This window comes from Oncorhynchus masou, chromosome 28 (assembly GCF_036934945.1).
Source record: "Oncorhynchus masou masou isolate Uvic2021 chromosome 28, UVic_Omas_1.1, whole genome shotgun sequence".
Classification (NCBI taxonomy): Eukaryota; Metazoa; Chordata; class Actinopteri; order Salmoniformes; family Salmonidae; genus Oncorhynchus; species Oncorhynchus masou.
The window spans coordinates 24,128,372-24,152,431 of NC_088239.1; the positions used below are offsets into that span (position 1 = coordinate 24,128,372).

The 24,060-nt window shown below is 46.4% G+C and overlaps 1 protein-coding gene across 3 annotated transcripts in view; it reads left to right on the top strand.

Annotated features, from left to right (window-relative positions):
* Nucleotides 1-13,265: 13,265 nt before the first annotated feature.
* The window catches only part of sulf1 (sulfatase 1), a 70,807-nt gene continuing 60,012 nt past the window's right edge, over nucleotides 13,266-24,060 (top strand). For 2 of the 3 annotated variants that reach the window (XM_064941633.1, XM_064941634.1), the window contains exon 1: nucleotides 13,267-13,535. The gene's annotated coding sequence lies outside the window, so the exon portion shown is untranslated. Of the gene's footprint in view, nucleotides 13,536-24,060 lie in introns of all 3 variants that reach the window. The other variant, XM_064941635.1, reaches the window with a different exon arrangement.

Below are 24,060 nucleotides of genomic sequence, written 5' to 3' on the forward strand. Positions count from 1 at the left end.
CTTCGTTCCTCCCTCCTCTCACCCTTCCTCCGGAGCGACCCCGGTGTGTTTGTCTGCATTTGACCCCAACCGGGGCTTCAGGGTCCTGGGAACCAGCGAGGGGACTCGGGCCACTGATAAATATAGACTCAGAAGGGTATTATTAGGAACTACCCTACACACACCAACTCTACAGCAATGTCACCTTGGCTTATCCTACTACATCCGCCACTGACCAACTTGGCTTGCCCCCCATCATCCTCTGGGTGTCACTTTGTGTTACACCTTGTGTTACAAGCTGACAGACACTCCCAGCATGCACCATTCAGCTAGCACTTTGATCCTGGTACCTCCCAAATGGCCCCCTATTTATTTCTTTTTTTAAGTAACCTTTATTTAACTAAGCAAGTCAGTTAGGAACAAATTCTTATTTACAATGACAGCCTACCCGGGCCAAACCCTCCCCTAACCCGGACGACGCTGGGCCAATTGTGCGCCGCCCTATGGGACTCCCAATCACGGCCGGTTGTGATACCCTAGTTCGAATCCAGGCTGTGTCTGTAGTGACTCCTCTAGCAATGAGTTGCACTGAGATGCAGTGACTTAGACACCTGCGCCACACGGGAGCCAAAATATTCTCTATAAAGTGCACTACTTTTGACCAGGACAGAGAATCGAGTGCCATCTGGGATGCAGATCCTGTCCTCTTCTCGACACCTGACACCAAGCAGAGCCCACCATACCACCCGCCTGCCGTCCAGTCCTAGAGCAGGGCGTTAGTGTGACGTTAGCATTCAGTACTCCATGTGTAGTACAAGACATGCTAATGTCACTCAGGTCTGCACATTCAAGTCTGCATTCCAACCCCCCCTTCTTTTCTGTTCCTCTCCCTCCGTTCCTCTCTCTCCCTCTCCTGTCTTAGCTTCCTCATTGACGTAGAGCTAGGAACAGGACTATGACACCATGTGTGTCTCATTCAGGAGGTAATGAATGGGGCTAGTGAACCGAGTAGCCCCCCAAAATTGCCTGCACCTGCAACAAGCCCCACTGAGGGGTGAGGAGGCTGGGGGAGGAGGGGAGGAGGCTAGTTGAAATGGTCATATCCAGGGGCTGGGGTGTTTTGGAGTTGGGGGTCTGAGTTTGTGGGGGTGTGGGGGTGTTGTTGGGGCTTGGTGTGTGGAGGAAGAGCAGGGGTGGGGGTTGAAGCTAGAGCGATTCCCCTAGAGGTAGTTGGGGAGGGGAGAGAATACCAGGGAAAGTTGTGGTGATATGAGGCTGGATCTGTGTCCCAAATGGCACCCTACTCCCTACATAGTGCAGAACTTTTGTCTCCTCAGAGAAGTAGTGTTGGGTGGGCGGGAGGGAGCGGGAAGGAAGGAAGGAAGGAAGGAAGGAAGGAAGGAAGGAAGGAAGGAAGGAAGGAAGGAGGTGGATAAGTGGTGTTGGGAGGGAGGTGTAGAAGTAGTGTTGGGTGGGAGGGAGCGAAGGAAGGAAGGAGGTGGATAAGTAGTGTTGGGAGGGAGGTGTAGAAGTAGTGTTGGGTGGGAGGGAGCGAAGGAAGGAAGGAGGTGGATAAGTAGTGTTGGGAGGGAGGTGTAGAAGTAGTGTTGGGTGGGAGGGAGCGAAGGAAGGAAGGAGGTGGATAAGTAGTGTTGGGAGGGAGGTGTAGAAGTAGTGTTGGGTGCCGTTGGTCTTATTTAGCCATCTGTTGGGCCATATCACAGTTTTCTTTGTTCTCACTCCATCTCTCTATTCAATTCAATTCAAAGGGCTTTATTGGCATGGGAAACATATGTTTACATTGCCTAAGCAAGTGAAATAGAAAATAAACAAAAGTTAAATGAACGGTAAACATCACACTCACAAATGTTCCAAAGGAATAGAGACATTTCAGATTGCCATATTAAATCAACTGAGTCGACCCCAAATCAAATACCATTTTATTTGTCACGTTAGCCAAATACAACAGATGTAGGAGACCTTACCGTGAAATGCTTACTGAGAAGCCTTTAACCAACAACGCAGTTCAAGAAATAATTGAGAAGATATTTACGAAATAAACTAAAGTAAAAAATGTAATAAAAAGTGACATGATAAAATGACATAACAATAACAGGGCTATGTATAGGGGGAACCGGTACTGAGTCGATGTGCGGGGGGGTACAGGTTAGTTGAGGAAAGTTGTACATGTAGGTAGGGGTAAAGTGACATGATAAAATGACATAACAATAACAGGGCTATGTATAGGGGGTACCGGTACTGAGTCGATGTGCGGGGGGGTACAGGTTAGTTGAGGAAAGTTGTACATGTAGGTAGGGTAGCCTAGTGGTTAGAGTGTTGGACTAGTAACCGGAAGGTTGCAAGTTCAAACCCCTGAGCTGACGAGGTACAAATCTAATCTAAATAGTCCAGGTGGTCATTTGATTAATTGTTCAGCAGGCTTATGGCTTGGGGGTAGAAGCTGTTAAGGAGCCTTTTGGACCTAGACTTGGTGCTCCGGTACCGCTTGTTGTGCGGTAGCAGAGAGAACAGTCTATGACATGGGTGACTGGAGTCTTTGACAATTTTTGTGGCCTTCCTCTGACAACACCTAGTATATAGGATCTGGATGGCATGAAGCTTGGCCCCAGTTATGTTTTGGGCCATACGCACTACCCACTGTAGAGCCTTACGGTCGAATGCCAAGCAGTTGCCATACCAGGCGGTGATCATCCCGGAAACCCTAGGACCTTTACAGGCATGCCACGCGGCTGGGACAGAGACTGGGAGGTGTGCGTCCCAAATGACCTCCTCCCTAGAGGCTGTCTCATCGTTGTTGGTGACGAGTTGTGGTGTGATGGTGTTGGAGTTGTGCTTGGCCACACAGTCGTGGGTGAATAGGGAGTACAAGAGGGTACTAAGCACATACCCCTGAGGGACCCCAGTGTTGAAGCTCAGCGTGTAAGATGCGTTGTTGCCTACCCTTACCACCTGGGGGCGGCGCGTCAGGAAGTCCAGGATCCAGTTGCAGAGGGAGGTGTTTAGTCCCAGGGTCCTTAGCTTCGTGATGAGCTTTTTGGGCACTATGCTGTTGAACGCTGAGCTGTAGTCAATGAACAGCATTCTCACATAGGTGTTCCTTTTGTCCAGGTGGGAAAGGGCAGTGTGGAGTGCAATTGAGATTGCGTCATCTGTGGATCTGTTGGGGCGGTATGCGAATTGGAGTGGGTCTAGGGTTTCCGGGATGATGGTGTTGATGTGAGCCTTGACCAGCCTTTCAAAGTACCTCATAGCTACAGACGTGAGTGCTATGGGTCGGGAGTCATTTAGGCAGGTTACCTTTGCATTCTTGGGCACAGCGACTGTGGTGGTCTGCTTGAAACATGTAGGTATTACAGACTCGGTCATGAAGAGGTTGAAAATGTCAGTGAAGACACTAGTATGTGTCACACCCTGATCTGTTTCACCTGTCCTTGTTATTGTCTCCACCCCCTCCAGGTGTTGCTTGTTTTCCCCAGTGTATTTATCCCTGTGTTTCATGTCTCTCTGTGCCAGCTCATCTTTTATGTTCCAAGTCAACCAGCGTTTTGCCCCATACTCCTGCCTTTGCTATTCTCCTTTTTCTAGTCCTCCCGGTTTTGACCCTTGCCTGTTCTGGTCTCGCCTGCCTGACCATTCTGCCTGCCTTGACCACGAGCCAGTCTGCTACTCTGTACCTCCTGGACTCTGAACTGGTTTTGACCTTTTGCCTGTCCACAACCATTCTCTTGCCTACTCCTTTTTGGATTATTAAACATCTTAAACTCCAATCATCTGCATCCTGTGTCTGCATTTGGGTCTCGCCTTGTGTCATGATAATTATGTCTAGATACAGCGTTGTAATGATGTACAAAAGGGAAAATAAACATATGGGTTGTATTTACATTGGTGTTTATTCCTCACTGGTTGCCCTTTTCTTGTGGCACATAATAATAATCTTGCTGTTGTGATGGCACACTGTGTTATTTCCCCCTATAGACATGCGAGTTTATCAAAATTAGATTGTATGCAGTTATTTTAGCCAATATAGATGCTGTTCACCAATTTCTTTAGCAGAGGGTGAGAGCTAGCGAGAGAGAAAGAGCCTTTATATTCTCGACAGCTCGTTCTAATATTACTTCTATTCTACATTACATTTTAGTTAACTATTTATACACACCACATATATATTTACGTACTGGATTCTTGAAATAGCTCATTCTAATATATCTACTGTTGTACATATAATTCTTAGTATATCTGGTGTAAATTCTCCAGCTATACTGCACATACGTATAGATTGTATTTTTTTTACTGCTACAGTGCACTTTGGGTTGTTAATTGTATTCGTTTTGATACCGCCCTGTTGGAGCTAGGGACACAAGCATTTTGCGACACCTTCAATAACCTCTTCAAATGCTTGTACGTGACCAATTTCATTTTGATTTGATTTAGAAGCGAACAACAGGTGTGAATGAAACACTGCTAGGGAATGCAAATATCTCCACTTAGAAGCCTTTTTTTTCATGTTTTACACCACTGATGAACTAACTCCATATGTTCCTCTATAAAACCAATTTTATTTGTCACTTGCGCCGAATACAACAGGTTACCTTACAGTGAAATGCTTTCTTGCAAGCCCTTAACCAACAATGCTTTAAGAAGTTTTAAGAAAAAAGTAACAAATAATTAAACAGCAACAGTTGAATAACAACCGAGGCTATATACAGGGGGTACCGCTACAGAATCAATGTGCGGGGGCACCGGTTAGTCGAGGTAATTGAGGTTTTATGTACATGTAGGTGGAGGTAAAGTGACTACGCATAGATTATAAACAGATTAGCAGCAGCATAAAATAGGGGTCTGGGGAGCCCTTTGATTAGCTGTTTGGGAGTCTTATGGCTTGGTGGTAGAAGCTGTTAACAAGTCTTTTGGACCTAGACTTGGCGCTCCGGTACCGCTTGCCGTGCGGTAGCAGAGAGAACAGTCTATGACTATTTTAGGGGAATCTTTGACCATTTTTAGGGCCTTCCTCTGACAGAAAGGACCCTGTTTGTGAACAGAGCCCCAGGACCAGCTTTCTTAGGGGACTCTTCTACAGGTCCATCTCTCTGTAGGTAATTGCTTTGTTATTGAAGGTTTGGGAATCACTTCCTTTTAGGTGGTTGTATAATTTACCATCTCTCCCCTGCCTTCTTTTTAACTTATGGTGATAGCTGTGTGTGTGTATACAGTCACTTTGTGTTAGTACTGTGTTGGATGTGTATTAACCCAGCAGTGGTAACCCTTTGGTACCCTGCTGAAAGATGATCAAGATACTCACTGAGTTAACCCTTCATGGATCAATGAGAAAAACAAGGGGGTGTGAGAGACCCATTGACACCTACTGTATTGCAAGGAAGTGTGAGTAGGTTGCTCAGAAAGACATTCATCTTCATTGAAAGTACATTGACGACATTAAGTACATTGAAGACATGTCTTAAAGACATTCATCTAGGTCTGTTTATTTGATTGTTTCGGGAAGTCTGGCTATAATGGGATTTGGGACTTGGAAGTCTTTTACTAAAGGCAGATAGGTGTGGAAAGGTGAGATCACAGCCTACCACTGCCTGCTTCTTGCACTCAATGGATCCCTTCACTATCGGGGATTGTTCACTGATAGCTCCCTCTTTCTTTTCTTCCTTCGTTCCATCTCTCTTGTTCTCTCAATCTAGCTCTCTTCCCCTCTCTCCCACTCTTGCTCCCTCCCCACCTCCTATTCAATTCAAGGGCTTTATTGGAATGGGAAGCATACAGTTGAAGTTGGAAGTACACGTAGGTTGGAGTCATTAAAACTCGTTTTTCAACCACTTCACAAATGTCCTGTTAATAAACTAGAGTTTTGGCAAGTCGGTTAGGGCATATACTTTGTGCAGGACACAATATATTTTTCCAACAGTTCTTTACAGACAGAATATTTCACTTCTAATTCACTATCACAATTCCAGTGGGTTAGACATTAACATACACTAAGTTGACTATGTCTTTAAACAGCTTGGAAAATTTCAGACAATTATGTCATGGCTTTAGAAGCTTCTGATAGGCTAATTGACACCATTTGAGTCAATTGGAGGTGTACCTGTGGATGTATTTCAAGGCCTACCTTCAAACTCAGTGCCTCTTTGCTTGACATCATGGCAAAATCAAAAGAAATCAGCCAGGACCTCAGAAAAAAATTGTAGACCTCCACAAGTCTGGTTCATCCTTGGGAGCAATTTCCAAATACCTGAAGGTACCACATTCATCTGTACAAGCAACAGTACGCAAGTATAAACACCATGGGACCACGCAACCATCATACTGCTCAGGAAGGAGACGCATTCTGTCTCCTAGAGAGGAATGTACTTTGGTGAGAAAAGTGCAAATCAATCCCAGAACAACAACAAAGGACATTATGAAGATGCTGGAGGAAACAGGTACAAACGTATCTATATCCACAGTAAAATGAGTCCTATATCAACACAACCTGAAAGGCCGCTTAGCAAGGAAGAAGCCACTGCTCCAAAACCGCCATATAAAAGCCAGACTACGGTTTGCAACTGCACATGGAGACAAAGATCGTACTTTTAGGAGAAATGTCCTCTGGTCTGATGAAACAAAAATAGAACAGTTTGGCCATAATGACCATCGTTATGTTTGGAGGAAAAGGGGAAGGCTTGCAAGCCGAAGAACACCATCCCAACTGTGAAGCACGGAGGTGGCAGCATCATGTTGTGGGGGTGCTTTGCTGCAGGAGGGACTGGTGCACTTCACAAAATAGATGGCATCATGAGGAAGGCAAATTATGTGGATATATTGAAGCAATATCTCAAGACATCAGTCAGGAAGTTACAGCTTGGTCGCAAATGGGTCAGCCAAATGGACAATGACCCAAATGGACAATGACCCCAAGCATACTTCCAAAGTTGTGGCAAAATGGCTTAACCTCTCTAGGGTAACATCCAGTGAGATTGCAGAGAGCCAAATTCAAATGCAGAAATACTTCAGTAATCCACAGGCTCAAACGCAGTCACAACAGGCAGACAAAGAAATCAAAATTGTATCCGTTCGTAGAAACATTTCAAATGATGTTCATAATCAATCCTCAGGTTGTTTTAAGCCTAAACAATCAATAATATTTCAACCGGACAATAACGTCGTCAATATAAAAGGTTAACAAGAAAGGCACTCTCTCGGTCACAAGCATGAAAAAGCTCTGTGACACGGCAGGGTTCCCTCATTCAGACTGCTCCTACTCCCTCATTTTTCAGAACACAAGCCTGAAACAATTTCTAAAGACTGTTGACATCTAGTGAATCCTAAGTCAATGGATACTGTAATAGCATTGCATAGAAAACTACAACAACAACAAAAAATCCTACTTCCCGAATGGATTTTTCTCAGGTTTTTGCCTGCCAAATATTTTCTGTTATACTCACAGACACTATTTTAACAGTTTTGGAAACTTTATAGTGTTTTCTATTCAAATCTACCAAGCATATGCATATCCTATCTTCTGGGTCTGAGTAGAAGGCAGTTTAATTTGGGTACACTTTTCATCCAAAATTCCAAATGCCTACCATAGAGAAGTTAAGGACAACAAAGTCAAGGTATTATAGTGGCCATCCCAAAGCCCTGACCTCAATTCTATAGAAAATGAGTAGGCAGAACTGAAAAAGTGTGTGCGAGCAAGGAGGCCTACAAACCTGTCTCAGTTACACCAGCTCTGTCAGGAGGAATGGGCCAAAATTCACCCAACTTATTGTGGGAAGCTTGTCGAAGGCTACCCAAAACGTTTGACCCAAGTTAAACAATTTCAAGGCAATGTTAACAAATACAAATTGAGTGTATGTAAACTTCTGACCCACTGGGAATGCGATGAAAGAAATACAAGCTGAAAGAAATAATTCTCTCTACTATTATTCTGACATTTCACATTCTTAAAATATAGTGGTGATCCTAACTGACCTAATACATGGAATTTTTACTTGGATTAAATTTCAGGAATTGTGACTGAGTTTAAATGTATTTGGCTAAGGTGTATGTAAACTTCCGACTACAACTGTATGTTAACAGTGCTAAAGCAAGTGAAATAGATAATAAACAAAAGTGAAATAAACAATAAAAATGAACAGTAAACATTAGACTCACAGAAGTTCCAAAAGAATGAAGACATTTTAAATGCCATATTATGTCTATATACAGTGTTGTAGCAACGTGCAAATAGTTAAAGTACAAAAGGAGAAATAAATGGCCCTTTTCTTGTGGCAACAGGTCACAAATCATGCTGCTGTGATGGCACACTGTGGTATTTCACCCAGTAGACATGGGAGTTTATCAAAATTGGGTTTGTTTTCAGATTATTTGTGGATCTGTGTAATCTGAGGGAATTATGTGTCTCTAATATGGTCATACATTTGGCAGGAGGTTAGGAAGTGCAGCTCAGTTTCCATCTCATTTTGTGGGCAGTGAGCACATAGCCTGTCTTATTTTGAGCGCCAGGTCTGCCTACGGCGGCCTCTCTCAATAGCAAGGCTATGCTCACTGAGTCTATAGATAGTCAAAGCTTTCCTTAAGTTTGGGTCAGTCACAGTGGTCAGGTATTCTGCAACTGTGTACTTTCTTTTTAGGGCCAAGTAGCATTCCAGATAGCTATGTTTTTTAGTTAATTCTTTCCTATGTGTCAAGTAAGTATCTTTTTATTTTCTTATGATTTGGTTGGGTCTAATTGTGTTGCTGTCCTTGGGCTCTGGGGTCTGTAGGGGACTCTTCACCAGGTTCATCTCTCTGTAGCTGATGGCTTTGTTATGGAAGATTTGTGAATCGCTTCCTTTCAGGTGGTTGTAGAATTTAACGTCTTTCTCTCTTGCTCTCTCCCCCCTGCCCTCTTTTAACTTAAGGTGATAGCTGTGTGTGTGTGTGTGTGTGTGTGTGTGTGTGTGTGTGTGTGTGTGTGTGTGTGTGTGTGTGTGTGTGTGTGTGTGTGTGTGTGTGTGTGTGTGTGTGTGTGTGTGTGTGTGTGTGTGTGTGTGTGTGTGTGTGTGTGTGTGTGTGTGTGTGTGTGTGTGTGTGTGTGTGTGTGGATGATTTATCACACTAAGGTGTGAGGGCTGTAGCCTGATCTGCTCTCTGCCCCTGTGTGTGTCTGTCTGCAGATGTTGCTAGCTAGTGCTTTAGTGCTAACGGTTGTCACACCATGGGGCCAACTGAACCTAAAGCTTTATTAGTTTGATTCCCTCGAACACAAACTCTGAGTGGGACAGGGGGGAGGGGTAGAAAACAGGACATGGGGAGAAGGGGTATAGGTGGGTAGGGCTGGGAGGGGAGAAGAGGGGTAGGGCTGGTAGGGGAGAAGGGGGATAGGTGAGTAGGGCTGGGAGGGTAGGGGAGAAGGGGGATAGGTGAGTAGGACTGGGAGGGGAGGGGAGAAGGGGGATAGGTGAGTAGGGCTGGGAGGGGAGAAGGGGAGAAGGGGGATAGGTGAGTAGGGCTGGGAGGGAGGGGAGAAGGGGGATAGGTGAGTAGGGCTGGGAGGGGAGGGGAGAAGGGGGATAGGTGAGTAGGGCTGGGAGGGTAGGGGAGAAGGGGGAGAGGTGAGTAGGGCTGGGAGGGGAGGGGAGAAGGGGGATAGGTGAGTAGGGCTGGGAGGGGAGGGAGAAGGGGGATAGGTGAGTAGGGCTGGGAGGGGAGGGGAGAAGGGGGATAGGTGAGTAGGGCTGGGAGGGTAGGGGAGAAGGGGGATAGGTGAGTAGGGCTGGGAGGGGAGGGGAGAAGAGGGGTAGGGCTGGTAGGGGAGAAGGGGGATAGGTGAGTAGGGCTGGTAGGGTAGGGGAGAAGGGGGGATAGGTGAGTAGGGCTGGGAGGGGAGGGGAGAAGGGGGATAGGTGAGTAGGGCTGGGAGGGGAGAAGAGGGGTAGGGCTGGTAGGGGAGAAGGGGGGATAGGTGAGTAGGGCTGGGAGGGGAGGGGAGAAGGGGGATAGGTGAGTAGGGCTGGGAGGGTATTTTGAAGGGGGGATAGGTGAGTAGGGCTGGGAGGGGAGGGGGAAGGGGGATATGTGAGTAGGGCTGGGAGGGTAGGGGGAGAAGGGGGATAGGTGAGTAGGGCTGGGAGGGGAGGGGAGAAGGGGGATAGGTGAGTAGGGCTGGGAGGGGAGGGGAGAAGGGGGATAGGTGAGTAGGGCTGGGAGGGGAGGGGAGAAGGGGGATAGGTGAGTAGGGCTGGGAGGGGAGGGGAGAAGGGGGTAGGTGAGTAGGGGAGAAGGGGAGAAGGGGAGTAGGGCTGGTAGGGGAGAAGGGGGATAGGTGAGTAGGGCTGGTAGGGTAGGGGAGAAGGGGGATAGGTGAGTAGGGCTGGGAGGGGGGGGGAGAAGGGGGATAGGTGAGTAGGGCTGGGAGGGGAGGGGGAGAAGGGGGATAGGTGAGTAGGGCTGGGAGGGTCTGGGGGGAAGGGGGATAGGTGAGTAGGGCTGGGAGGGGAGAAGGGGGAGAAGGGGGATAGGTGAGTAGGGCTGGTAGGGGAGGGGAGAAGGGGGATAGGTGGGTAGGGCTGGGAGGGGAGGGGAGGGGGGAGAAGGGGGATAGGTGAGTAGGGCTGGGAGGGGAGGGAGGGGAGAAGGGGATAGGTGAGTAGGGCTGGGAGGGGAGGGGAGGGGAGAAGGGGGGATAGGTGAGTAGGGCTGGGAGGGGAGGGGAGGGAGAAGGGGATAGGTGAGTAGGGCTGGGAGGGGAGGGGAGAAGGGGGATAGGTGAGTAGGGCTGGGAGGGGAGAAGAGGGGTAGGGCTGGTAGGGGAGAAGGGGGATAGGTGAGTAGGGCTGGTAGGGGAGGGGAGAAGGGGGATAGGTGGGTAGGGCTGGGAGGGAGAAGAGGGGTTGGTAGGGGAGAAGGGGGATAGGTGAGTAGGGCTGGTAGGGGAGGGGAGAAGGGGGATAGGTGGGTAGGGCTGGGAGGGGAGAAGAGGGGTAGGGCTGGTAGGGGAGAAGGGGGATAGGTGAGTAGGGCTGGGAGGGGAGAAGGGGGATAGGTGAGTAGGGCTGGGAGGGGAGAAGGGGGAGAAGGGGGATAGGTGAGTAGGGCTGGTAGGGGAGGGAGAAGGGGGATAGGTGGGTAGGGCTGGGAGGGGAGAAGAGGGGTAGGGCTGGTAGGGGAGAAGGGGGATAGGTGAGTAGGGCTGGTAGGGGAGGGAGAAGGGGGATAGGTGGGTAGGGCTGGGAGGGGAGAAGAGGGGTAGGGCTGGTAGGGGAGAAGGGGGATAGGTGAGTAGGGCTGGTAGGGTGGGGAGAAGGGGGATAGGTGAGTAGGGCTGGTAGGGGAGGGGAGAAGGGGGATAGGTGGGTTGGGCTGGTAAGGAAGGGGAGAAGGGAGAGAGAGGGAGGTGGCTCGTCAGGGGCTTAGGTGGAATATGGGACTGCCACTGTACGTGAGTGTGAAAGGGTGTGTGTGTGTATCCAAGTATCTTCTGGAATTCCGGGGAGCTGTGTGAACAAAAACTGTTCAGTTGACAGTGCATTTTTTGTCAACTGTCACAATAATTTTTCATTCTTTCTCTCTCTGCCTCTCTGCCCTGTATCTCTCTCACTCTCTGTCCCTCCCTCTCATTCTACTCTCATTCTCTGTCCCTCCCTGTCCCTCTACTCTCCCTCTGCCCCCTCACTCTACTCTCACTCTCTGTCCCTCCCTGTCACCCTACTCTCCCTCTGCTCCCCCCCCCACTCTACTCTCACTCTCTGTCCCTCCCTGTCACTCTACTCTCGCCCTGCTCCCCCCCTCACTCTACTCTCACTCAATTCAATTCAATTCAAGGGCTTTATTGGCATGGGAAACATGTGTTAACATTGCCAAAGCAAGTAAGGTAGATAATATATAAAGTGAAATTAACAGTAGACATCACACATACAGAAGTTTCAAAACAATAAAGACATTACAAATGTCATATATATATATATACAGTGTTTTTACAATGTACAAATGTACTCTCTGTCCCTCCCTGTCACCCTACTCTCCCTCTGCTCCCCCTCACTCTACTCTCACTCTCTGTCCCTCCCTGTCACTCTACTCTCCCCCTGCTCCCCCTTCACTCTACTCTCATTCTCTGTCCCTCCCTGTCTCTCTACTCTCCCTCTGCCCCTTCACTCTACTCTCACTCTCTATCCCTCACCGTCACTCTACTCAATTCAATTCAATTCAAAGGCTTTATTGATATGGGAAACATGTGTTAACATTGACAAAGCAAGTGAGATAGATAATATATAAAGTGAATATATAAAGTGAAATCAACAATAAAAATTAACAGTAAACATTACACATACAGAAGTTTCAAAACAATAAAGACATTACAAATGTCATATTATATATATACAGTGTTTTAACAATGTACAAATGGTTAAGGTATACAAGGGAAAATAAATTAGCATAAATATGGGTTGTATTTACAATGGTGTTTGTTCTTCACTGGTTGCCCTTTTCTCGTGGCAACAGGTCTCAAATCTTGCTGCTGTGATGGTACACTGTGGAATTTCAACCAGTAGATATGGGAGTTTATCAAAATTGGATTTGTTTTCGAGTTCTTTGTGGATCTGTGTAATCTGAGGGAAATATGTCTCTCTAATATGGTCATATATTGGGCAGGAGGTTAGGAAGTGCAGCTCAGTTTCCACCTCATTTTGTGGGCAGTGAGCACATAACCTGTCTTCTCTTGAGAGCCATGTCTGCCTACGGCGGCCTTTCTCAATAGCAAGGCTATGCTCACTGAGTCTGTACATAGTCAAAGCTTTCCTTAATTTTGGGTCAGTCACAGTGGTCAGGTATTCTGCTGCTGTGTACTCTCTGTGTAGGGCCAAATAGCATTCTACTCTCCCTCTGCTCCCCCCTCACTCTACTCTCACTCTCTGTCCCTCCCTGTCACTCTCTGTCCCCCACTCTCACTCTACTCTCCCTCTGCTCCCCCCTCACTCTACTCTCACTCTCTGTCTCTCCCTGTCACTCGCTGTCCCCCCTCTCACTCTACTCTCCCTCTGTCCCCTCCCTGTCTCTCCAACACACAAACACACACTCTCACTCTCTCTTTCCCTCTCAGGTTACTGTGGCTAGGGGTTTTCTGTATTTGTGTCTCTCCCATAGTGTGTGTGTGTGTCTCTCCACTCTACCTCCTCTGTCCTTGTCCCTGCCTCCTGGCAGCAAGGAGCCACCCAGTAGCCAGCCTACAGAGAGCTGTGATTGGTTAGGGTGGAGTGGGACTGGACTAGAGGAGGCGGTAGGTCTGCTCTGCCTCTCTGCTCAGGGACGTGTCTCAACAGATGGTTGGGGTTAAAGAGTGTTATCACATCGTAGAGAGGATTAGAGCCGAGAGGTTGTCCTCTTCTTCTTCTCCTTCTTCCAGAGGAGCTGAGCTGTGTGGTCCACCTCTCCTCTCCACTTCTCTACCACCAAGACCAGAACTCTGCATGAGAACAAGAAGAGAAGAGGAGACGGGGAGAAAACAAGAGATCCTTATCCTTCTTTCTCACACTCTCACTCCGGCACTCTGCTCTCTTGCCTTCCAGGTAATGTGAAACGTTTTCTTTGACACTTTCTTTCACCTTCTATTTCTCTTTTTCAGTCTTTTTATGCTTCCAGGTTTCTTTCTGCTGTCAGAGCTCTAGTTTTCCCAGTAGAGTCTAGAGAGTTTAGAGGTGAGAGAGACAGTCAAACACCTCTCTCTTTCTCGGTCTGTTGGCTGTGATTTATGGCAGCATGCAGAGATGTGCTTCTGTTCACTGAGAGACAGAGTTGTTTCACAGGCGCTCTACTCAGCACAAGACTGTGTGTGTGTGTGTGTGTGTGTGTGTGTGTGTGTCGCAGAACTTCAGAGTTTTCTCTGTGAATGACAGGAATTCCCTCCATTGCAACATTCCACAGTCCTCAAGGAGTTGAATTTTAGAGAGCTGGAGCAACATTCCATGAATGGAATATTGTTGTTTCATAAATACTGCATGGCTTCCTTCACCATTAATACGGGGTTTCTGAAACGAAGAAAGCAGATAGTATTGACTTGCACTCTGAGACCTCTGCAGTGCAGAGTGCAGTGAAATATGTCAGTGGTGGTTGCGTGTCCATTTGTGACCGAGTATGTTTTTATTTTATTTGCGCAAATATATCAAGTTTGAATTATTGGGAATTTCATATAAATCTCATCTCATCCACACGTCGTGTTTGATTCCGCAGATTCTTAACCCATGCTAGTGAACATTTTATTTTGGAGTTCGATTTTCCACTTGGTTGCCGCAACTCACCCACACAATCAGCAACACAGAGCACTTTGATAAATCAAACTAAGTGTGTTTGGTTATTTGGCTTACAGTGGCAGTAGAGCCAGACTGACTTAATGAATGTTGCTGTTCGGATCGTCTTCCCGACTGACTACCAAATGGCACCCTATTTCTCTATATAGTGCACTACTTTGGAACTATGGACCCTTGTCAAAAGCGTTGCACAATATAGGGAATAGGGTGCCATTCGGGACTGTCAGAGAGCGCTGCTACAGAATGTACGCCTGACCTCAGCCATTTAACTCCATTCAAGTGAAAAGGGAGTCATTGAGAATGGAGTGGGAATGTGATGTAAAGTATATATACCTCTCGCTCGGGCACTGACTGTGTGTGTGTGAAGTGTTTGTGACCTGACATTGTGCAGCTGTTTGGTGAAAGAGGAACAGAGTTTAGTGAGAGAAAGCTTTTGTGTGGATATGTGTTTACCTTTCTAAGTCAGCCATTGGTCCACGTCCTGATTATCATCAAAGAGTGGCTAATGCAACCAGCTTTGCATATAGATCCTCCTGTGTGGATTTTCACACCAAGTCTGTTGTATTGATGAGAGGGCTGATGAGCAGATAATATAGAGGGGCTGTGAAAGGTTGCTCGATTAGCACGTCTGCTAAATGACTCAAATGTAAATGTAAAATGGTTCGGCTGTATGAGTAGCAGAGAAATTTGATTCAATTTTCTTACTGACCAAGTGACGTAACATTTATTGAAAAATCTGCCATAAATCCTCCCACAGTAACTCATTTGGTAGAGGATGTTTTTTATTTGACCTTTATTTAACTAGGCAAGTCAGTTCAGAACAAATTCTTACTTACAATGACAACTTACTGGGGAACAGTAAGTTAACTGCCTTGTTCAGGGGCAGAATGACAGATTTTTACCTTGTCAGCTCAGGGATTTGATCTAGCAACTTTTCGGTTACTGGCCCAACACTCTAACCACTAGGCTACCTGTCACCCCTTTAAAGAAACGTTAAACAAAAGTTTCATACAGCATCGCTTTCAGTGGTATTGGTGGAAGAGAAACTTCACCACCAACTCTAGCTTTAACACGACCGATGTAAAACCTATCAAATCAAATGTATTTATATAACCCTTCTTACATCAGCTGATATCTCAAAGTGCTGTACAGAAACCCAGCCTAAAAACCCAAACAGCAAGCAATGCAGGTGTAGAAGCATGTGGCTAGGAAAAACTCCCTAGAAAGGCCAAAACCTAGGAAGAAACCTAGAGAGGAACCAGGCTATGAGGGGTGGCCAGTCCTCTTCTGGTTGTGCTGGGTGGAGATTATAACAGAACATGGCCAAGATGTTCAAATGCTCATAAATGACCAGCATGGTCAAATAATATACCCCCGGACAGGGCCAAACAGGAAGGATATAACCCCACCCACTTTGCCAAAGCACAGCCCCCACACCACTAGAGGGATATCTTCAACCACCAACTTACCATCCCAAGACAAGGCCGAGTATAGCCCACAAAGATCTCCGCCACGGCACAACCCAATGGGGGGCGCCAACCCAGACAGGAAGATCACGTCAGTGACTCAACCCACTCAAGTGATGCAACTCTCCTAGGACCGGCATGAAAGAGCACCAGTAAGCCAGTGACTCAGCCCCTGTAATAGGGTTAGAGGCAGAGAATCCCAGTGGAGAGAGGGGAACCGGCCAGGCAGAGACAGCAAGGCCAGTTCGTTGCTCCAGAGCCTTTCCGTTCACCCTCCCACTCCTGGGCCACACTACACTCAATCATATGACCCACTGAAGAGATGAGTCTTCAGTAAAGAGACCGAGTCTGCGTCTCTCACATGGGTAGGCAGACCATTCCATAAAAATTAGGCAGGAGGAGAAAGCCCTGCCTCCAGCTGTTTGCTTAGAAATTCTAAGGACAATTAGGGGGCCTGCGTCTTGTGACCGTAGCGTACGCGTAGGTATGTACGGCAGGACCAAATCAGAAAGATAGGTAGGAGCAAGCCCATGTAATGCTTTGTAGGTTAGCAGTAAAACCTTGAAATCAGCTCTTGCCTTAACAGGCTAGCACTGGAGTAATATGATCAAATTTTTTGGTTCTAGTCAGGATTCTAGCAGCCGTATTTAGCACTAACTGAAGTTTATTTAGTTCTTTATCCGGGTAGCCGGAAAGTAGAGCATTGCAGCAGTCCAACCTAGAAGTAACAAAAGCATGGACTAACTTTTCTGCATCATTTTTGGACAGAAAGTTCCTGATTGTTGCAATGTTACATAGATGGAAAAAAGCTGTCCTTGAAACGGTCTTGATATGTTCGTCAAAAGAGAGATTAGGGTCCAGAGTAACGCCAAGGTCCTTCACAGTTTTATTTCATATGTATGTTCTATAAGTATGTATGTAGTTCTGTGTAGAGCCTCTGTACATACAGTCCTAGGGTTGTGTGGAAGATCTCTGTATGTACGTAGTTACTGGTATATAAAAGGGAGATTCTCTCTCCTCTGCCCTAGATTAAGTAAATGGCAAGTTTATGCAGTGGCGCCGTTCAAAGCCTCTGCAAATTGGATGCACCAGGAACAATTAGAGTAAAATGTACACGACTGGTTCTGATTTCCGTGCCTGTCCGTCCGTTCCTGCCATGTGCTATAGTGTCGGGGGAGAAGGCTCGATGAGCGCTATTGAGAGATTGAGAAAGACAGTCGTCGATTTTAGGAAGAGAGGGCTACAGTGAGATTGAGAAGGTACAGCAGATAAATGGTACTGTAGATTGTACTGTATCCAGTACCAAGTAAGTCCTCCAAAGTGCTAATTTTGACCGGCATCTAATTTGACAAAACAATTCAGATGTACAGTATTTTAACTGTTCTATTTACCAAATTCTGTGCAACAGTCGTTGTTATGCTTTTATTTGCATAGTTTGTGGTGAAGATTATGCTTCGTCTAGATTATACCTAAAGTCTAGATTCTAACTCAATTCTAGTGGTTGATAGTGCCAGCTCTTATAGGGAGACCCTCTTATAAATTGTAGTGAAGTAGTAGTTATGCTGTCACTTGTCATAGCCAAATCATATTCAACACTATTCCCAGGAAAGTTTTCTTTGAGTTTGTGATGCATATTGTCCTTAAAGAGCTGGTGGAAGGTATTTCCAGCCCGAAGAGCTGTAAGAGGGGAGACCCTTCACACAGGTTAGTGTTAGCGTGTTGGCAGAGACACAAGCAGCTGTTAGGTATAACGTCAGTGGGGTTCCAAGGGGGCAGCGCCGTGCCAAGACAAACATTGTCCCAGTAGCGATCTACCTCTCCTCTGCCTCGCTCGCTGTCGTTTCCATCTGACTCGGTCTCTCTCTCTCTCTCTCTCTCTCTCTCTCTCTCTCTCTCTCTCTCTCTCTCTCTCTCTCTCTCTCTCTGTGTGTGTGTTTGTATTCGCGCACTCGGCTTGAGTAGAGAGCGGGAGAGGGAGAAGGAGAGTGAGGGAGAGCGAGGGAATGAGCGAGCGAGATAGATACAGGCTGACTGAGTCTTATAACAACACGGAGAAAATCTTAGTCATGCGAGAGGAACAGTGTGTGTGTGTGGCGGGGTATGCCAGCATAAAGCCTGCATGGCTGTATGTGTTGACTGACTGGTGGAAAAAAATATCTATCGTGTGTTTTTACGACCAGACTTTGGAACGTGTGTAAAGTATCTTACCTTCCCAAGTCTCTCATTTATGACGTCCATATACAAAACATAGTATAGTTATTCCCCCACCCCCTTATTTTATGTTTATAGAATGCCCCTTTATCCTCAAACCAGAACCACATTTTCACGGGTATTATGTCAAACAAACGGCTGTTACTATAGTGGACGACGTTTCATAGCTTTCTGACTGGCTGGATACTGTTGTACTTTATAAGACAGGGTAGAGTCAGTGGTCAGACTCTCTGCAAGTGTAACAAACTGCTTGGTGTAACCCTGAACTGTGTAACCCTGAACTGTGTAACCCTGAACTGTGTAACCCTGAACTGTAAACCGTCACGGTCAAAACATATTGATGCCGCGGCAGCTAAGACGGGGTCTGTCTGCAATAAAGCGCTGCTCTGCTGTCTTACGGTCCTACAGGCCCTAGTTTTGTCACACCTGGACTACTGCCCAGTCACATGGTCTAGTGCCACAGAGGGACATAGGCAGATTACAGTTGGCCCAGAACAGAGCAGCACGGCTGGCCCTTAAATGTACATTGAGAGGTAACTTCAATGACATGCATGTCAATCTCTCCTGGCTCAAAGTAGAGGAGAGATTGACTGCATCACTACTTGACTTTGTGAGAGGTATTGACATGTTGAAATCACAGAGCTGTCTGTTGAAGCAACTAGAACACAGCTCGGACACCCATGCATGCCCAACAAGACATGCCACCAGAGGTCTCTTCACAGTCCCCAAGTGCAGAACGGACTCTGGAAAATGCACTGTACTACAGAGAACCGTAACTACATTAACTTTATTCCACATCAAGTAACTCATGCAAGCAGTAAGATCAGAGGAAGAAAAAAAAACAGGCACACACACACACACACACACACACACACACACGCACACACACACACACACACACACACACACACACGCACTAGCACACACACACACACACACATGCACACACACACATGCACACACGCACTAGCACACACACACATGCACACACACACATGCACACACGCACATGTAGGTATGATGGTATTATAAATGTTGTATTTGAGATATTTAGTGACGTAATAATGTTATGTGAACTGTTTTATTAAATGTTTTGCTTAATTTCTTTGGACCCGAGGAAGAGTAGCTGCTGCCTTGGCAGCTAATGGGGGATCCTTAATAAATACAAATACAAACACAATGTCTCTCTGGGACCAATTGGGAAGGAGAGAGGGAGGGATGGAAAGAGAACAAGCAGAGATGAGGACAGAGACTAAAGACAGACCATCTCTGCATGGTTTACATGCGGAGATGGGTGAAGAGGGAGAAATTGGGATGGAAAGAGAGAGTAGATGGAAGGGATAAAGAGAGCATAAACGACCGTGTGAGTGACACTGTTTAAAAGAGCTGTCTCTTCTCAGCAGGCAGCGTGTGTTTTAGGAAGGAAACTCAACCACCCTCCTCATCCCTCTCTCTCTCTCTCGCTCTATTTTTCTCCCTCTTATTTCTCTCTCTCCCTCCCACGTTCTCCTTCTCCGCCCCCCTACTCACTCTGTCCTCCCTCTCTCTCCTCTTTCCTGGTTTATCTCTCTATCCAGTCTTGATGACAGTACAGCTCCTCTCTGCAGGCTGATTGCATGGTAGAGACCGGAGAGATTGTCTATCCTCCTCGATCATCCTCTATCAAACTAAATGACCAGTATTTACCAAACAGCAGGCAGTGAGCTCATCTTTACCAGGTTGCATCCCAAATGGCCCCCTATTCCCTAAATAGTGCACTACTATTGACCATGGCCTATAGGGCTCCGGTAAAAAGTAATGCCCTGTATAAAGAATAGGGTGCCATTTGCCCCGAATAACCTCATATCCTTTGTGTGATCACAGTCTTTAGATCTGTTTCAGAGAGACACTTTCTTTCTCTTTCGGGTTGCCTTGTAGTTGGTAGTGTTCTATCAGAGATAGAGAGACTGTGTGTTGTTGGTAGTGTTCTATCAGAGATAGAGAGACTGTGTTGTTGGTAGTGTTCTATCAGAGATAGAGAGACTGTGTTGTTGGTAGTGTTCTAGCAGAGATAGAGATAATGTGTGTTGTTGGTAGTGTTCTCTCAGAGATAGAGAGACTGTGTGTTGTTGGTAGTGTTCTAGCAGAGATAGAGAGACTGTGTGTTGTTGGTAGTGTTCTATCAGAGATAGAGAGACTGTGTTGTTGGTAGTGTTCTATCAGAGATAGAGAGACTGTGTTGTTGGTAGTGTTCTCTCAGAGATAGAGAGACTGTGTGTTGTTGGTAGTGTTCTAGCAGAGATAGAGAGACTGTGTGTTGTTGGTAGTGTTCTAGCAGAGATAGAGAGACTGTGTGTTGTTGGTAGTGTTCTATCAGAGATAGAGAGACTGTGTGTTGTTGGTAGTGTGCTAGCAGAGATAGAGAGACTGTGTGTTGTTGGTAGTGTTCTATCAGAGATAGAGAGACTGTGTGTTGGTAGTGTTCTAGCAGAGATAGAGATACTGTGTGTTGTTGGTAGTGTTCTAGCGAAACTGTCGCCGTAAGGTTTCCTTGGGTTTTTAAGAGCAAGAAATGCATGCACTCACTGGCACGTACACTCTGCAGTGGTCCGTGCTTCTACACCTGCATTGCTTGCTGTTTGGGTTTTTTTGGGCTGGGTTTCTGTACAGCACTTTGAGATATCAGCTGATGTACAAAAGGGCTATATAAATACATTTGATTTGATTTGGTCTACTCCGGGTGCTCACAATAGCACTCCCAAGTGTTTGCGCAGTCTTCCTCTCTATAGGTGTCATGGAAGGTAAATGAGAAGGTAAACGAGAAGGTAATGAGAAGCTAATTGAGACCCTACATCCCCCACCTCTGTGCGTTTTGTTTTAAGTAGTGTCTCTCCTTTCTTGACCTTGATGAGCAGTTGTGAATTTCCGTGTTTTGGACTGTAACCTCGCTCACAAGGTAGAGTGCTGTGCGTTCAGTCAGAACAAAGTTAGAGCCTGTAGTTATGTAGCAAGTTAGTCGAAAGACACATGGGTCCTTTAGTTTGTTGCAGTGAGAGTGAATGGGAGGGGAGAGCGGGGGAGTCCTTTGCTGTGTTACTGCACGTGGATGCAGCAGGGGCTTATAGCGAGAACAAGAGAGAGGGGAGGGAGGGAGGTGGAGAAAAGGGGGACGTTGAGAGCAAAGAAGCGGGGAGGAGAGAAGAAAGGGGAGGTGTGAACATGGGAGGAGAAGAGGAGGGGGATGAAGAGAGGAGAGAGATGCCTCTTAGGAGGGCTGTGTCAGGGGTGAGTATGTTGTGATCAGAGCATGGGCCTCACGTTATTATACTGTTATTTAGGCACACACACACACACACACACACACACACACACACACACACACACACACACACACACACACACACACACACACACACACACACACACACACACACACACACACACACACACACACACACACACACACACACACACACACACACACACAATACATATGCATGCTCATGCTTATGAGCAAAGGGCAGGCATGGGAGCAGAATCAGGCAAACATGGTTAACATGTGTGTACACACACGTGTACCAACACACTAACCACAACCACTTGCCCTCCCCTCCTACCCACCAGAGGCCTGCAGTGTCCCTGCCTTGTCATCCCTGTTGTCCCATAAGCTGCTCCCTGGGGAGCAGCAATCTGTTTGGGATTGTCAAGAGAAAAGGGTCCTGCCTGTATCACGTACCACAAGGCAGGCTGTCAGAATGCATCCATCCAATGGAAGTGGGCTGGGGGTTTGGGAGAAGTGGTGGCCCCTGGAGGATCCAAACCTTTCATCCACCGACTATACAGAATGGAGATAATAAGGGAGGAAGGAGGGAGATTGGGGGGGGGAGGGAAAAGAGGGGGAGGAGAGAGGAAGGGAAGAGGGAGGGATTTGTGATGAACACAGCCCACGGCTCTTTATTATGCTCTCTCTCTCTCTGTCTCTGTCTCTCTCTCTCTCTCTCTCTCTCTCTCTCTCTCTCTCTGTCTCTCTCTGTCTGTCTCTCTCTCTCCTCTCTCTCTCTCTCTCTCTCTCTCTCTCTCTCTCTCTCTCTCTCTGTCTCTCTCTCTCTCTGTCTCTGTCTCTCCTTCCTCTTGATGGTTGGACAGCTCTACTAATAAAAGCCAGCATGCATTTGCTTCAGCTCCTCTGCTCCTTTTCTCCCCTCTGCCCCTGGAGCGCACACACATTCAGACGCTGCCAGTGCCCCTCGTGTGTGAGACTGTGTGTGTATATTAGTGTGTTATGTGACCATGTGCGGGCGCATGGCCTCTAGTCTTGTGGTCTGTTTACTAGGGTCTTCATTTTATAGAGTCATTGTGGCCTTTATGGTCTTATGGTAAAGGGTCTTTATGGTATAGGGTCTTTATGGTCTAGGATCTTTGGTATGGGGTCTTTGGTCTAGGGTCTTTATGGTCTTATGGTAAAGGGTCTTTATGGTATAGGGTCTTTATGGTAAAGGGTCTTTGGTCTAGGATCTTTGGTATGGGGTCTTTGGTCTAGGGTCTTTATGGTCTAGGGTCTTTGGTCTAGGATCTTTGGTATAGGGTCTTTGGTCTAGGGTCTTTATGGTCTAGGGTCTTTATGGTCTAGGATCTTTATGGTATAGGGTCTTTATGGTGTAGGATCTTTATGGTCTAGGGTCTTTGGTCTAGGGTCTTTATGGTATAGGGTCTTTATGGTCTAGGGTCTTTAGGGTCTAGGGACTAGGGTCTTTATGGTTTAGGGTCTAGGTTCTTTAGGGTCTTTATGGTCTAGGGTCTTTATGGTCCTTGGGGTATAGGGTCTTTGTTATAGGGTCTTTGGTATAGGGTCTTTTGGTCTAGGGTCTTTATGGTCCTTAGGGTATAGGGTCTTTTGGTCTAGGGTCTTTTGGTCTAGGGTCTTTATGGTCTAGGGTATTTTGGTCTAGGGTCTTTTGGTCTAGGGTCTTTATGGTCCTTAGGGTATAGGGTCTTTATGGTATAGGGTCTTTAAGGTATAGGGTCTTTATGATATAGGGTCTTTATGGTCCTTAGGGCATAGGGTCTTTGGTATAGGGTCTTTGGTCTATGGTCTTTATGGTTTAGGGTCTTTATGGTCTAGGGTCTTAATGGTCTAGAGTCTTAATGGTCTAAGGTCTTTAGGGTTTTTATGGTATAGGGTCTTTATGGTATAGGGTCTTTAGGTTCTAGGGTCTTTATGGTCTAGGGTCTTAATGGTCTAGGGTCTTTAGGGTTTTTATGGTATAGGGTCTTTTGTCTATGGTCTATGGTCTAGGGTCTTAATGGTCTAGGGTCTTTAGGGTTTTTATGGTTTAGGGTCTTTATGGTCTAGGGTCTTTAGGGTTTTTATGGTTTAGGGTCTTTATGGTCTAGGGTCTTTAGGGTTTTCATGGTATAGGGTATTTGGTCTAGGGTCTTTATGGTCTTTAGGGTCTTTATGGTCTTTAGGGTCTTTAGGGACTTTATGGTCTAGGGTCTTTAGGGTCTTTATGGTTTAGGGTCTTTATGGTCTAGGGTCTTTAGGGTTTTCATGGTATAAGGTATTTGGTCTAGGGTCTTTATGGTCTTTAGGGTTTTTATGGTCTTTAGGGTCTTTAGGGTCTTTATGGTCTTTATGGTCTTTAGGGTCTTTAGGGTCTTTATGGTCTTTAGGTCTTTATGGTCTTTAGGGTCTTTAGGGTCTTTAAGGTCTAGGTTCTTTGGGGTCTTTATGGTTTAGGGTCTTTAGGGTCTTTATGGTCTTTATGGTCTAGGGTCTTTAAGGTCTAGGTTCTTTGGCGTCTTTATGATTTAGGGTCTTTAGGGTCTTTAAGGTCTAGGTTCTTTAGGGTCTTTATGGTTTAGGGTCTTGAAGGTCTAGGGTCTTTAGGGTTCTAGGGTCTTTGGGTCTTTAAGGTCTAGGGTATTTAGGGTCTAAGGTCTTTGTCTTTATGGTCTAGGGTCTTTATGGTCTAAGTTGGATATAATATCTCTGCTGTAAATGTCCTAAACAGTGATAAGCTGAGAACTGAGAACGATTGAGCGATAGAACTCTACGTGGGTGAATATTGTCTTTAAGGAGTGGTTGTCTAAATTACAGTGTGTTAAGGCTGGCAGGTGCTGGAGTGTGT